The sequence below is a fragment of the Mustela putorius genome, unplaced genomic scaffold (genome assembly GCF_011764305.1).
Source record: "Mustela putorius furo isolate JIRA1106 unplaced genomic scaffold, ASM1176430v1.1 tig00003909_pilon_pilon_pilon, whole genome shotgun sequence".
Classification (NCBI taxonomy): Eukaryota; Metazoa; Chordata; class Mammalia; order Carnivora; family Mustelidae; genus Mustela; species Mustela putorius.
The window spans coordinates 25,466,017-25,478,743 of NW_025422057.1; the positions used below are offsets into that span (position 1 = coordinate 25,466,017).

General features: G+C 42.6%; 1 protein-coding gene across 2 annotated transcripts in view; it reads left to right on the forward strand.

The window, feature by feature from the left end:
* The first annotated feature begins 3,867 nt into the window (after positions 1-3,867).
* The window catches only part of NT5C2 (5'-nucleotidase, cytosolic II), an 89,947-nt gene continuing 81,087 nt past the window's right edge, over positions 3,868-12,727 (forward strand). For both annotated transcript variants that reach the window (XM_004749354.3, XM_004749355.3), the window contains exon 1: positions 3,868-4,016. The gene's annotated coding sequence lies outside the window, so the exon portion shown is untranslated. The remainder of the gene's footprint in view (positions 4,017-12,727) is intronic.

Genomic DNA, 12,727 nt, shown 5'->3' on the forward strand with positions numbered 1-12,727 from the left:
AGAGACCCCAGGCAAGCCACATAAGGCCCTTTCCTTGGGCTCCCCAGTCTTCTGTTGGAAGGTTTTTTCACAGTTGATACAGCTTCTCTTTTTCCAGAAAGTCATAAATCCAAATGTCCTGCCCTTTTCCTTTCTATTGTAATTAAAACATTAATTTCTGGTTACAGAAATAATACACGAATACATTTATCTTCAGAAACAATAAAATAGGGCGCCTGGGTGGCTCAGTGGGTTAAGCTGCTGCCTTGGCTCAGGTCATGATCTCAGGGTCCTGGGATGGAGTCCCGCATCGGGCTTTCTGCTCAGCAGGGAGCCTGCTTCCTCCTCTCTCTCTCTGCCTGCCTCTCTGCCTACTTGTAATCTCTCTGTCAAATAAATAAATAAAATCTTAAAAAAAAAAAAGAAACAATAAAATAGGGGCATGTGGGTGGCTGTCAATTAAGCAGTTAAGTGTCTGACTCTTTGATTTCAGCTCAGGTTGTGATCTTAAGAGATCATGAGATGAGCCCCAGAGCTCCGCCTTGGGTCGGGTACTGGGTATGGAGCCTGCTTAAGAATCTCTCTCTCTCTCTTCCTCTGCCCCTCCACCCTACCTCCACATACATGCTCTCTCTGTCTCTAAGAAAAAAAAAAAAAAAAAAGGAACAAAAACTGCAGTAAAATGAAGCTAAACTCCCTTTTACCCTCGCACTTGGCCCTTTACCTCATCTTCAGAGATAGTTTTTTTTTTTTTTTAATAACTTCTAATAAACATTTGGGATGTAGCCTTATGATCTGTTTTAAAAATCTTTTACAAACAATGTGTGGTTTTCTTAGTTTGGGCAGGTAAAGTGGTATACCAGAGACTTGGTATAAGAAAATTTTCACAGTTCCAGAGGCTGGGAAGTCCAAGGGCAAGGCACGAACAGATTTGGTGAAGGCCTGGTTCTTGGTTCAGAGAAAGCTATCTTCTTGCTGTGTCCTTACAAGGTGGAAGGGGTAGGAGGATTTCGGGGTTCTCTTTTATAAGGGCACTCATTCCACTTAGGAGGGCTCTGCCCTCATGACCGAATTATCTCTCAAAGGCCCTACCGCCAAATACCATCACATTGGGCATTAGGTTTCAACACATGAATTTAGAATTTGTCTATAGCAGTGTTGATAAGAAAAAAATGGTATTTATGTCTGTGTTTTAACATTTTATTTTGAAAATAATTTTAGATTTACAGAAGAGTTGCAAAGTGCCTTACCATTTTCTTTTGAAATAATTTTAGATAGAACTGCAAAAATAATAACGGGCACCTGGGTGGCTCAGTCATTAAGCATCTGCCTAAGGCTCCGTCCTTATCCCAGGGTCCTGGGATTGAGCTCTCTGCTCAGCGGGGAGCCTGCTTCTCCCTCTTCCACTCTCCCCTGCTTGTGTTCCCTCTCTCACTGTCTCTCTGTCAAATAGATAAATAAAATCTTAAAAAAAAAAAAGTCACAGAAAGTTCCAGTATACCCTTACTCAGCCTCTCCTAATGTTAATGGGTTCCATAACTCTGGTTCAGTGATCAAAACTAAGAAATGAACACTGGTGCAATGTGCTGTTAATTAAACTATAAACTTTATTAGAACTTCACCAGTTTTTCCACTAATGTGCTTTAACTGTTCCAGGATCCTCTGTTGCATTTAGTTGTCTGGTCCCTTTAGTCTCGTCCAATCTATGTTTTCCTTGGCTTTCATGACCTTAACACTTTTTTTTTTTTGAAGGCTTCCAGTTCTTTTTTAAAAATAGTCCACTTATTTATTTATTTTTAAGTAATCTCTCCACCCAACATGAAACTCAGACTCATGACCCCAAGATCAAGAGTCACATACTCTCCCAACTGAGCCGGCCAGGTGCCCTGACCATAACACTTTTGAAGAGTCCAGGTCAGGTATTTTATAGAATAGCCCTTAATTTGGGTTTGTCTGAAGTTAAGCATTTTGAGGAAGATTTAAAAAAATATATCAATTATATATATATATATGTATATATATAATATTTGCATGTTATATATTATACTGCAACTTGGGTTTTATATTCAACTATATTGTGTATTTTTTTAAGCGAGAGGGAGCAAGTGGGGGGGGCAAAGGGAGGAGGGGGAGAGAGAGAATCTTAAGCAGGCACCACACCCAGCATGGAGCCTGAGGCAGGGTTTGATCTTAGGACCCTGAGATCAGGACCTGAGCCAAGGCACCTAACCAACTGAGCCATCTCTGTGCCTCTCAACTATAGGACTATAGATCAAGGTCACTTCTCTTAAATTCTCTACAGAATTGCATTATGAGTATTGTGCATTTTATTTTAATTTAATTTTTTAATTAATTAATTAATTTGACAGACAGATCACAAGGAGGCAGAGAGAGACAGGCAGAGAGAGAGGGGGAAGCAGGCTCTCTGCCAAGCAGAGAGCCCAACACGGGGCTCGATCCCAGGACCCTGGGACCACGACCTGAGCCGAAGGCAGAGGCTTCAACCCACTGAGCCACCCAGGCGCCCCGAGTATTGTGCATTTTATTTAGCTATTCCCCTATTGGTGGGTACTTAGGCTGATTCCAAAATTTATTAACAACATCATAGGAATTATCCTTATATACATCTCCATATGCACATGGAGTACGGTAGATAACTAGAAGTGGCATTGATGAAACATGGATTTAATAGATGTTGTCCTATTGCCCTCTAAAGTGGCTGTGCCAATTTATATTCTTTTGATATTATGAAGATTGAAAATTGTTGCCAATCTCAGTTTCAATTTCCATTTCCCTGGTTACTATTGAGATTGCATGTTTTTGTGTGCTTATTAGCACTTTGTGATTAGCAACTTCCTTCTGTGAACTGCCAATTTATATTATTTGCCCATTTTTCCACTAGATTTTTTTCTTATTGATTTGTTGAGTCCTTTGTATGTTCTAGATACAAATCTTTATTTTATGTATTACAGATATATTCTCTTCATCTGTTATTTAAGTTTATTTCCCAATTTTTTTAAAAGGTTTTATTTATTTGTGACAGAGAAAGGGGGAGAGAGAGAGAAAGAGAGAGAGAGAGGGCATAAGCAGGGAGGAGGGTCAGAGGGAGAAGAAGAAGCATTCTTCCGGATAAGCAGGGATCCCAATGCTGAGCTCAATTCCAGGACCCTGAGATCATGACCCCAGCTGAATGAGGTCCTTGTTCCCCAATATTTTAACTTATTACATGTCCCTGATTTTTATTTTTTTAAGCATTTTATTTATTTGACAGACAGAGATCACAAGTAGGCAGAGAGAGGGAGGAAGCAGGCTCTCCGCCGAGCAGAGAGCCCACTGCGGGCACGATCATGACCTGAGCCGAAGGTAGAGGCCTCAACCCACGGAGCCACCCAGGTACCCCACATGTCCCAGATTTTTAAAATTATTTTTTCTGACTTTTGGAGACAAAGTTCTTGATTATACAAGTAGTATAAATGATGTAGAAAATCTGGGAAATTTATGGACAAGTATAAAGAAGAAAAGAAACTACCCCGAATCTTATCACTGAGGAAAAAAACAAAGCACTCCTAAAATATTCAATTACAGCGGCACCTGGGTGGCTCAGTGTGTCCCTTCTGAACCAGAAGGGGTCTAAGGTCTGTTTGACCAGGAGATAAAGGATGCCCCATCCCCTTAAGGGAAAGTGTTGGTGGGGCCTTGCTGAGGGGCCAGACACAAAGCCAAGGGATGGAGACCTAAATGAAATGTAAGGGTTGTCAATGTGCCTTATCCCACAGGTCGTCAACGACTGCTGTTCTGATATTTGTGGGTCTCGAAAACCCGCGCTAGGGCGCCCAGGCAACCAGGGTCCTCTCAGTCTGTGCTGCTAGGGAGCGTCGCGGCGGCCTCGTTCTTCGGCGGAGCTGCGGAAAGAACAGCACGCCGGTCCCTGGCCGGGCGCGAGCTGGGGGCGGCGCCGGGGCGGCGGGGGCGGGGAAGGAGCGCGCCCCGGCGGCTGCGGCAGTTGCGCGTTGGGATTGCTGCCGAGCGGCGGGCCGGTGAGTGCGGCGGGACTCGCGGGAGGGCGGGGAGGGAGCGGGCGAGCGAGAGAGCGAGCGAGAGAGGCAGGGAGGGTGCGCGGCAGAGCGCGCGACTTGGGACCGGGAGACGCCGCCTGCCCCTGCCTCGGCCCCACCCGGGCCGCTGCACCCCTCTGGCCCCTCTCCTCCATCCCAGGGCCCGCGGACTCGACACCCTCGTGGCCGCATGTCGCCCCCCACCCCCAAACCTATCCCCAGCTGGCCCCCGCCTCAGAGCGGCCCCAGCCTCCGCGGCGACGCCCCCAGCCCCACGTCACGCTCGCGCCATTGTTTCTGCCGTCGGCTCGCGGGGACCCGCCTTCGCCTCGGAGCACGGCCCTTGGCTTGGTCTCCTCAGAGCCAGCCTCGCCGTGTCGGGTCCCCCCGCTTTTCTCACGCCCGTGGCATCCCCCATCTCGCCTCAGGCGGACCCTTCTTTACTGAGTTCCGGTTATTTTTTTCCGGAGGACGCCGCCTTCCTCCCGCAGGCAGCGGAGGCCAGTCTTTCCGTCCCCCTTCCAGGGCTTCACCCCCTGCGCGTTCCGGGTGGCCCCCAAGGAACTAGCGGACCGCGGTGGTAGGAGGCGAGGTTGACAACGTTTTCGCCAGAGCCGCAGGAAATTGCCGGCCTGATAGACCACATTCCAGTTGTTTTGTCGTTTGCAGCACTTCCTGGAAAGCTCACGTTGAATCGCGAGCCGCCACAAAAACCAAGCTCGTTATGTCTAAACGGCTCCCAAGTCAGGCGTCAGCTGTCTGGGGGCGGACCGTCCCCCCCCTTTTTTTTTCTTGGGGTCCCCTGAAGCTGGTGAAAGCCGAGGGGAGATGCAGATCTGAGGCCTGAACCATTCGTTGTAAGCAAAACGTTTGGAGGTTTTGACGCCAGTAGGCCTCAGCTTTTAAAAGCAGTGGGTAGAGCTGTGGGCGTTGTGGCCGTTATGTTTGACGGATGCAAAGTACAGTGATCCGCAGTGACTGGTCACCTTTGTAGGGCTGTGTGCGTGCGTGCGCCCGTGCGTGTCTGGGTGCAGACAGGTTCTTGATTGAACTGTGCTTGTTTTGTAATGTCTGCACACTGTTCATTTTGCCTCTTAAGACAGCGGATGCAAATTCTAAGTGTAACCCACAAGGAAGAATGTTGAAACAGTACCGTTTACCGTGGAGACTTAATGTGATTGAAGTCCTTTTAAATAGTTACCACGACACTCTTTTTTTTTCTTAATTTTCTTTTAGTAGGCTTCATGCCCAAATGTGGGGCTCCAACTCACAACCTTGAGATCAAGAGTCGCCTGCTCTACCCCTGAGCCATCTAGGAGTCCTTACTGGGACACTTCTCAACCATGGTTAGAATTTATCCAGATGAAGACATCCAGGCCTCTGCATGATAGCTTGATGGTAGCACACACGGACTACTTCTGAAATGCATTTCTTTTGCAGTATAAGCTGCTACAATTTCAGCTCTTACAGGTTGTTGCTGCATTTAGATTTAAAAATTTAGCAAGTCAGTCTGTAAAATGAGAGGGCTGAAGGAGAGTTCTGCAAGGTTTTTTCCAGTATTTTGGTTTGTTTTTGAGGATTTTATTTATTTGTCAGCACACAAGCTGGGGAAGAGGCAGACAGAGAAGTAGGCTCCCGCTGAGCAAGGACCTAGATGGAGGGCTTGCTCCCAGGACCCTGGGATCAGAATTTGAGCAGAAGGCAGAGGGTTAAGGGACTGAGCCACCCAGACACCCGGGTTTCTTTCAGTACTAAAATTTGATTCCATGGTATGAAAATTTACAATTAGCTACAGGTTTCCAAAAGTTTATTATTGTAGGAAGATTTGTATAGAGAGATATTTACTGATGGTATCTGCAAGCCTTAGTATTGACAATAGGTTTATCTTCCTAAAGAAAGCCAAATTATAGTGGAATGTTAGGGATGTTCATTTGTCTGTCTCTAGGCTGTTTTGCTGTTTGTTTGTTTGTTTTTTAAGATTTTATTTACTTATTTGACACAGAGAGAGAGGGATCACAAGTCAGCAGAGAGGCAGGCAGAGGAAGAGGGGGAAGCAGGCTCCCCGTTGAGCAGAGAGCCCAATGTGGGGCTCGATTCCAGGACCCTGAGATCACGACCTGAGCCGAAGGCAGGGGCTTAACCCACTGAGCCACCCAGGCGCCCCTGTTTTTGCTGTTTTATGGAAGAAAGCACTTAAGCCTTTTTTCTTTAAATACATCTTTTCATTGCTTAGCTTTTTTAACAAAAAGCTTAATTCAATGAAAGAGCAGAACAAGAAACAGACCCCAACTTTATCATATGATGTATAACTAAGTTCTTTTCCAATTCCTATTTAAACATAGTTTTTATGTAGTTTCACTTGCTATGTACATATTTTTAATTTTCATTTACCCACTTTCTGGGATGTCCACGTATCTGAAGAATTCATCTACTTTTCATTTGTAAAGGCTCTGTAACATATTTTTATACCCAGTGGTCAACATTGCCTGGCGTACAGGCTCTCAGTATTTTTGTTGAAGGAATGTAGTATTTTGAGCCACTTGGACAACATTTGGGAACACAACATGTTAAATATCACAGGGCATATGCTCAGTGACATTTGAGCAATAAAGCCCTTCAATACTTTGAGCCAGGAGATAGCATCACGTATGTTTAAGAGTGTGGTTTTTGGAGTCTGGGTTTGAGATCTGGCTTGCAACTTAACCAGCCGTGCAACCTTGGAGAAGATGGAAGACCTCACTTAGTTTCTCTCACCACGAAAAACGGAAAAATAGAACAAATTTCACAAGGTTGTATGGATTAAGTGGGATAATTCCATTGAAGCAATACTGGCATACATTAAATTATAAATGTTAACTCTCACTGTTTTTTGTTCAGAGTGGGGATGTTACTGCATGTTGGTGGGATCAGAAAAGCATGAGTGATGATGACAGGAGAGTAAGAAGATGCGAAGGTGGATATATTGAGGGTTTAATTAATAGATTGCTCTCACTAAAAGTATGTGGTAGAGTAATAGTATGAGATAAAGCTAGAGATAGAATTTCTGATAAGCTGCTTACAAGATAGGCTATGTAGATTTTTGGAAGATACAGCACAATGAAGTAAGATAATTTTTCTTTTTTAAATAAAGGTTTTATTTATTATTCTAAGAGAGAGAGCGAGAGAGAGAACAGGAGCAAGAGTTGGGGAGAGGGAAAAGCAGGCTCTCTAATGAGCAGGGAGCCCGGCTTTGGGGCTCTATCCCAGGATCCTGGGATCATCACCTGAGTTGAAGGCAGATGCTTAACCCACTGAGCCATCCAGGTGCCCCAAGATAATTTTTTGTAATGAGTGGTAGGTGTTTGTGTTGTTTTTTAGGTTCAGAACTAAAAAAGTTCTTTCCTTTAAAGATTGATTTATCCTAGAGAGAGAGGAAAAAAAAATATGTGAGTGGGGGGAGAGGCAGAGGGAGAAGGTGAGAGAATCTTGAGTAGACTCCCTGCGGAGCTGGTAGCCCAATTCAGGGCTCAGTCTCACAACCCTGAGATCCTGACCTGAAGCCAAGAGTCAGATGGTCAATGGACAGAGTAACCCAGATGCCCCTAAAAGTTCTTTGCTTTAAGGATGTTGATTGCAAATTGTTATAGATTACTGAATTTCTTGTCACCTGACATAGTAAATCTTATATGACTTTTTGTTATTTGAAATTTGGTTGTGTTCTGTGATTGGTTACCAGAGTTTGCAGTGGCTTTTTGTTCATTTTTTTTTTTTCAAAAAAAGTTTTAGTTATTCATTTGACAGAGTGTATGTGTGTGCATGCACAAGTGAGGGGAGGGGCAGAGGGGGAAGCCGACTCCCCACTGAATAGGGAGTTCCAGGTGGAACTCTGGGAATATGACCTGAGGTGAAGGCAGACACTTAACCGACTGAGCCACCCATGTGTGTCTCATTCTTTCTTAAATGGAAAACAACTTTAGCAATAAGCCAATGAAAAACAATAAAAATAGCAAAATTGTCAGCAGAGCAGCAAAGCTGCCTTCTTTTTAGGTGGAATACAGAATCAGAAGGATTAAATTGACTTGGAGAGTGTTGAACTATTAGTTCCTACCGTGTGTGTGTGTGTGTGTGTGTGTGTGTGTGTGTGTGTTTTAAGTAGGCTCCATGCCGAGCTTGGAGCCCAGCGTGGGGCTTGAACTCACAACCCTGAGATCGGGATTTGAGCTGAGATCGAGTTGGATGCTTTACTGACTGAGCCACCCAGCCACCACTAGTACACATACTCCTCTTATTTAATACATTATACATATGATTTTGCAACTTTTTTTTTTTTTTTTTGGTTAAACATTTTAAAAAAGATTTTATTGGAGAGTGAGTGAGCAAGAGAGAGCATGAAGTGGGAGAGATAAAGGGAGAGGCAGATTCCTGGGGAGCCCAACTCGGGGCTCAATCCTAGGACCCTGAGATCATGACCTGAGCCGAAATCAGGAGTCAAGTATTTAACTGACTGAGCCACCTGGGCACCCCAGCGTTGTTTATAATATGTGTCCATGTTGATAAGACTTTAGTTCATTCATTTTAATCACTTTGTAGTGTTGCATTATATGAATAAACCAGTTTGTTTATGGAGTTTTAGGTGTTTCTGATTTTTTTTAAAAGATGTTATTTTTATTTATTTATTTGATAGAGAAAGAGAGATCGAAAGTAGGTAGAGAGGCAGGCAGAGAGAGAGGGGGAAGCAGGCTCCCTGCTGAGCAGAGAGCCCAATGTTGGATTATGACCTGAGCTGAACGCAGAGGCTCAACCCACTGAACCACCCAGGCGCCGCCCACCCCTTTTTAAAAGATTTTTTTTAGTCTGATTTTTTTTTTTTTTAAGAAGGTCTGGTGTGGACCTCAATGCAGGGCTTGAACTCACCATTCTGAGATCAAGAGTCAGACACAACCGACTAAGTTCTCCAAGCCCCCCCCCGCCTCCTGCCCAAATGAACTTTATAGTTATTCTCCACTCTAACCCTTGGTCCTGGATCTAGTGAAAGATCATGAATTGCATTTAGTTGTCATGTCCCTGTAATTACTTTTTTTTTTTAATTTTTTATTTTTTATAAACATATATTTTTATTCCCAGGGGTACAGGTCTGTGAATCACCAGGTTTACACACTTCACAGCACTCACCAAAGCACATACCCTCCCCAATGTCCATAATCCCACCCCCTTCCTGTAATTACTTTTAATCCACATCAGGTCCATCTTTTTGTTTGTTTTCATAATAATATATTTGAAGAGCCCAGGCCAGTTGTTTTATGGAACAAAACTATAATAAAAGTTATGTGAATGTAATGTCTTCTAAATTATCTTCTTGTACTGCCCTCACCCTTCTTGTGATGACAGGAGATGATAAAATATCTACGTAATAAGATGAAGTGAATGACGTAGGCATTGTGACATAACCTTAAGCTACTATTGACCTTCTGCCTATATGGCAGAAGGAGGATCATCTGCTTCCGGGGACTGCAGCTGACCATGGGTAACTGAAACCGTGGAAAGGGAAACCATGGATAAGGGGCCGGAACTACTGTTCTACATTGTGCAGAAGCTGCAATGTAGAACATTGTAGAACATTGCAGCCTCTACCATTATAAATAATAAATGATTAAGCACTATGTATCAGCCATTGTTCTTAGTACCTTGCACTTATTAATGGATTGAATCCTTGTTCCAACTCTCACCATTTTGGAGTGGAAGAAGCTGAAGAGATTGTGTAATTTGCTCAGTCATAGAGCTAATCAGTGTTGGAGTTACGTTTTGAACCCAGGCAGTGTGGCTTTAGAATCTGTACTCCTCATCACACGTATAATTCTATGACATAGGTCAAATTATTTAATTTCAGTATGCTCTTTTCTTTCTTTTTTTTTTTTTAAAGATTTTTATTTATTTATTTGATAGAGAGAGATCACAAGTAGGCAGAGAGGCAGGCAGAGAGAGAGGGGGAAGCAGGTTCCCTGCTGAGCAGAGAGCCCGATGTGGGGCTCCATCCCAGGACCCTGAGATCATGACCTGAGCTGAAGGCAGAGGCTTAAACCACTGAGCCACCCAGGCGCCCCTCAGTATGCTCTTTTCTTCTTTGTATGCCAGAATAGCACCTAACTCACATGGTTGTGAGAAGTCAGAAAGATATGTATAGTGCTTAAAATAATATGTGAAAAAGGTGAACACTTAGTAAATGTTAAATGTTAGCTGTTAAGTTAGGGTTATTAAGGCATTGAACTTACACATCTCTGAATTTTTACCAAATAAGCAGACTAATCCATAAATGTGAATTTATAAACCAAGAAGTAGAAATAATGTGATTATTTCTGACTTTCTGATTTTTATTTTTATTTTTTTATTTTGTGAGAGGAAAGGTAATAGGTACAACAGTGTAATTGTGAGCCAGGAAATTATCAGTAAAAGAATTCGTTCATTTTGAAATTAGACTTTCTTTTTTTGCCTCCTTTTTAAAAGAGTATTTAAGAATCATTACTGAAGGTGAAAAATATTTTATATTGGCTGATTGTAAAAACTGTTAGGCTTCATTACCTTTATGCTTTTGAAAGACCGTAGTTAATTATAGCAATATTTTGAAGAAATAGATGGCTTACTACATATCCTCCTGCCCATTCATTTAAAATGTTTTCTTTACATACTTGTTCTTTGTGTCAATGACCATTATTGTAGAAGGTCTTATATTACTCAAAACATTTAGTTAGAATCAGCCTTCAGGGGCGCCTGGGTGGCTCAGTGGGTTAAGCCTCTGCCTTTGGCTCGGGTCATGGTCTCGGGGTCCTGGGATCAAGCCTCACATTGGGTTTCCTGCTCAGCGGGGAGCCTGCTTCCTCCTCTCTCTCTCTGCCTAGTTGTGATCTCTCTCTGTCAAAAAAACCCCAAAAAACAAACAAAAAAAAAACAGCCTTCATATGCTGATGTAGAACAGATATTTAGCCTTCTGTGTGATAGGGCTGAGGTAACAATTCTAGGAGTAGCAGCAGTAGAATGGTGAAGAGAAGAACATTAACAAAATTCAGGTCTTGTTTGTATATATTTAGGAACTTTAGGAATAGATGAAATAAATTTATACTTTCCAGTTTCAGACTAGAGATTGGAGCATGTTATTGCTTGAAGAAAAACCAATTGTCAAGGCAACAGGTACTGCATTTCTCACTTGACAGGATTCCTCTCAGTTTTGTTATTTTCCATCAGAGAACAAGGAACCTTTTGTTCCAAGGCCCGATGTCGAAATGTTAGCAAAATATTACGTTAATCAAGCCAAGAATCTTGTGTTTCTGAACCAAAAGATTTCACAAAGACTCATTTAGAGCATTAAAAGGAACTTGTGCAGTATTCTTGCATTTTCAGGCTTATACAAGAATTAACTTCTAAAAAGCAAAGACTTCCAAGTGTAGAGGTTTAGGAGTTCCATTTGTTTCTGCCTGTCTGTATCAAGTCTACTGTTAAAGGAACTGGGGTTACAGCAACAAATGAAACAAATCTCACCCTTAGAGAGCTTACATTTTAGAGAAAGGGTCTGACTCTAACTGTAAAAATATATCATGTCTGGAAGTGTTAATGTGCAAAAAAAAAAAAAAAGAAAGAAAGAAAAAGAAAGGAAGGTAAGAGGATAGCAAATAATATGCATAGATAGGTGTGAGTTTATTAGTTGAAATTTGTTAGCTGTGTATATCACTTGGCGTGCAAACTATGAATGCTTGCCTTTTCCTGAAATGTATAGTCCAGGGCAAAAGTCCATTCAGATAGAACTGAATGAAACTAATGGAATGAAAAATGAACAAAAAACTGTCATGAACTATTCAAAAGGCAAGAAGTTAATGAAACATTTAACACAGTTTATATACAGCAGTTTTAAGAAGTCTCCCTTTGGGGGAAAACTTGACTACTAATAACTTAAATAACTTAAAATACTTTTAAGATATTTTCTTCCATGTATTACTTTTAGTATTATTAGAAGGAGCAAAAGTTACAAAAATACTTTTAGAGCTATAGTTTCTTTCAAAGCGCAATTCTTTGGATTATAGATGACACCATTTTCAGGAAGGAAGAATTTTCTTTGCCCTTTAGAGTCCTAGCTGGATGAAGAATCAGATTGACATGAGACAAATTAACAGGAGGAAATCAAATTTAATAGCATACATAGAACAATCCACACAGACATAGAGATTCCAGAGACAGGCAACGTGATGCTTGTGTGAGCTGAGGAGGGGGCTAAGGGCCTGAGGATACAAAGGGTAGAAAGACTCTTAGCAAGGACTTGAGAGAAAATGGTTGGGAAACAAAGATTGCCTTATGTATCTAAGCATCTTAGGGGAATCTCTGTTAATAGCTCTTCTCTTGGTGCAAGCAGGTAGTTGAGGGAGAGGTAAAGAGCTTTCCTGAACCTGCTGGGTTTTGATTGCCTTTTTTTTTTTCCCAATTTTTAAAAAATGTATTTATTTGACAGACAGAGATTACAAGTAGGTGGAGAGGCAGGCAAGAGGAGGAGGAAGCAGGCTCCCTGCTGAGCAGAGAGCCCAATGTGGGGCTTCACCCCAGAACCCTGAGACCATGACCTGAGCCGAAGTCAGAGGCATTAACCTACTGAGCCATCCAGGCGCCCCTTGACTGCTTTTAAATCAAAATAATGTTCATGTCAAAGAGGCCCATCTTGGGGCAGCCAGCCCTTG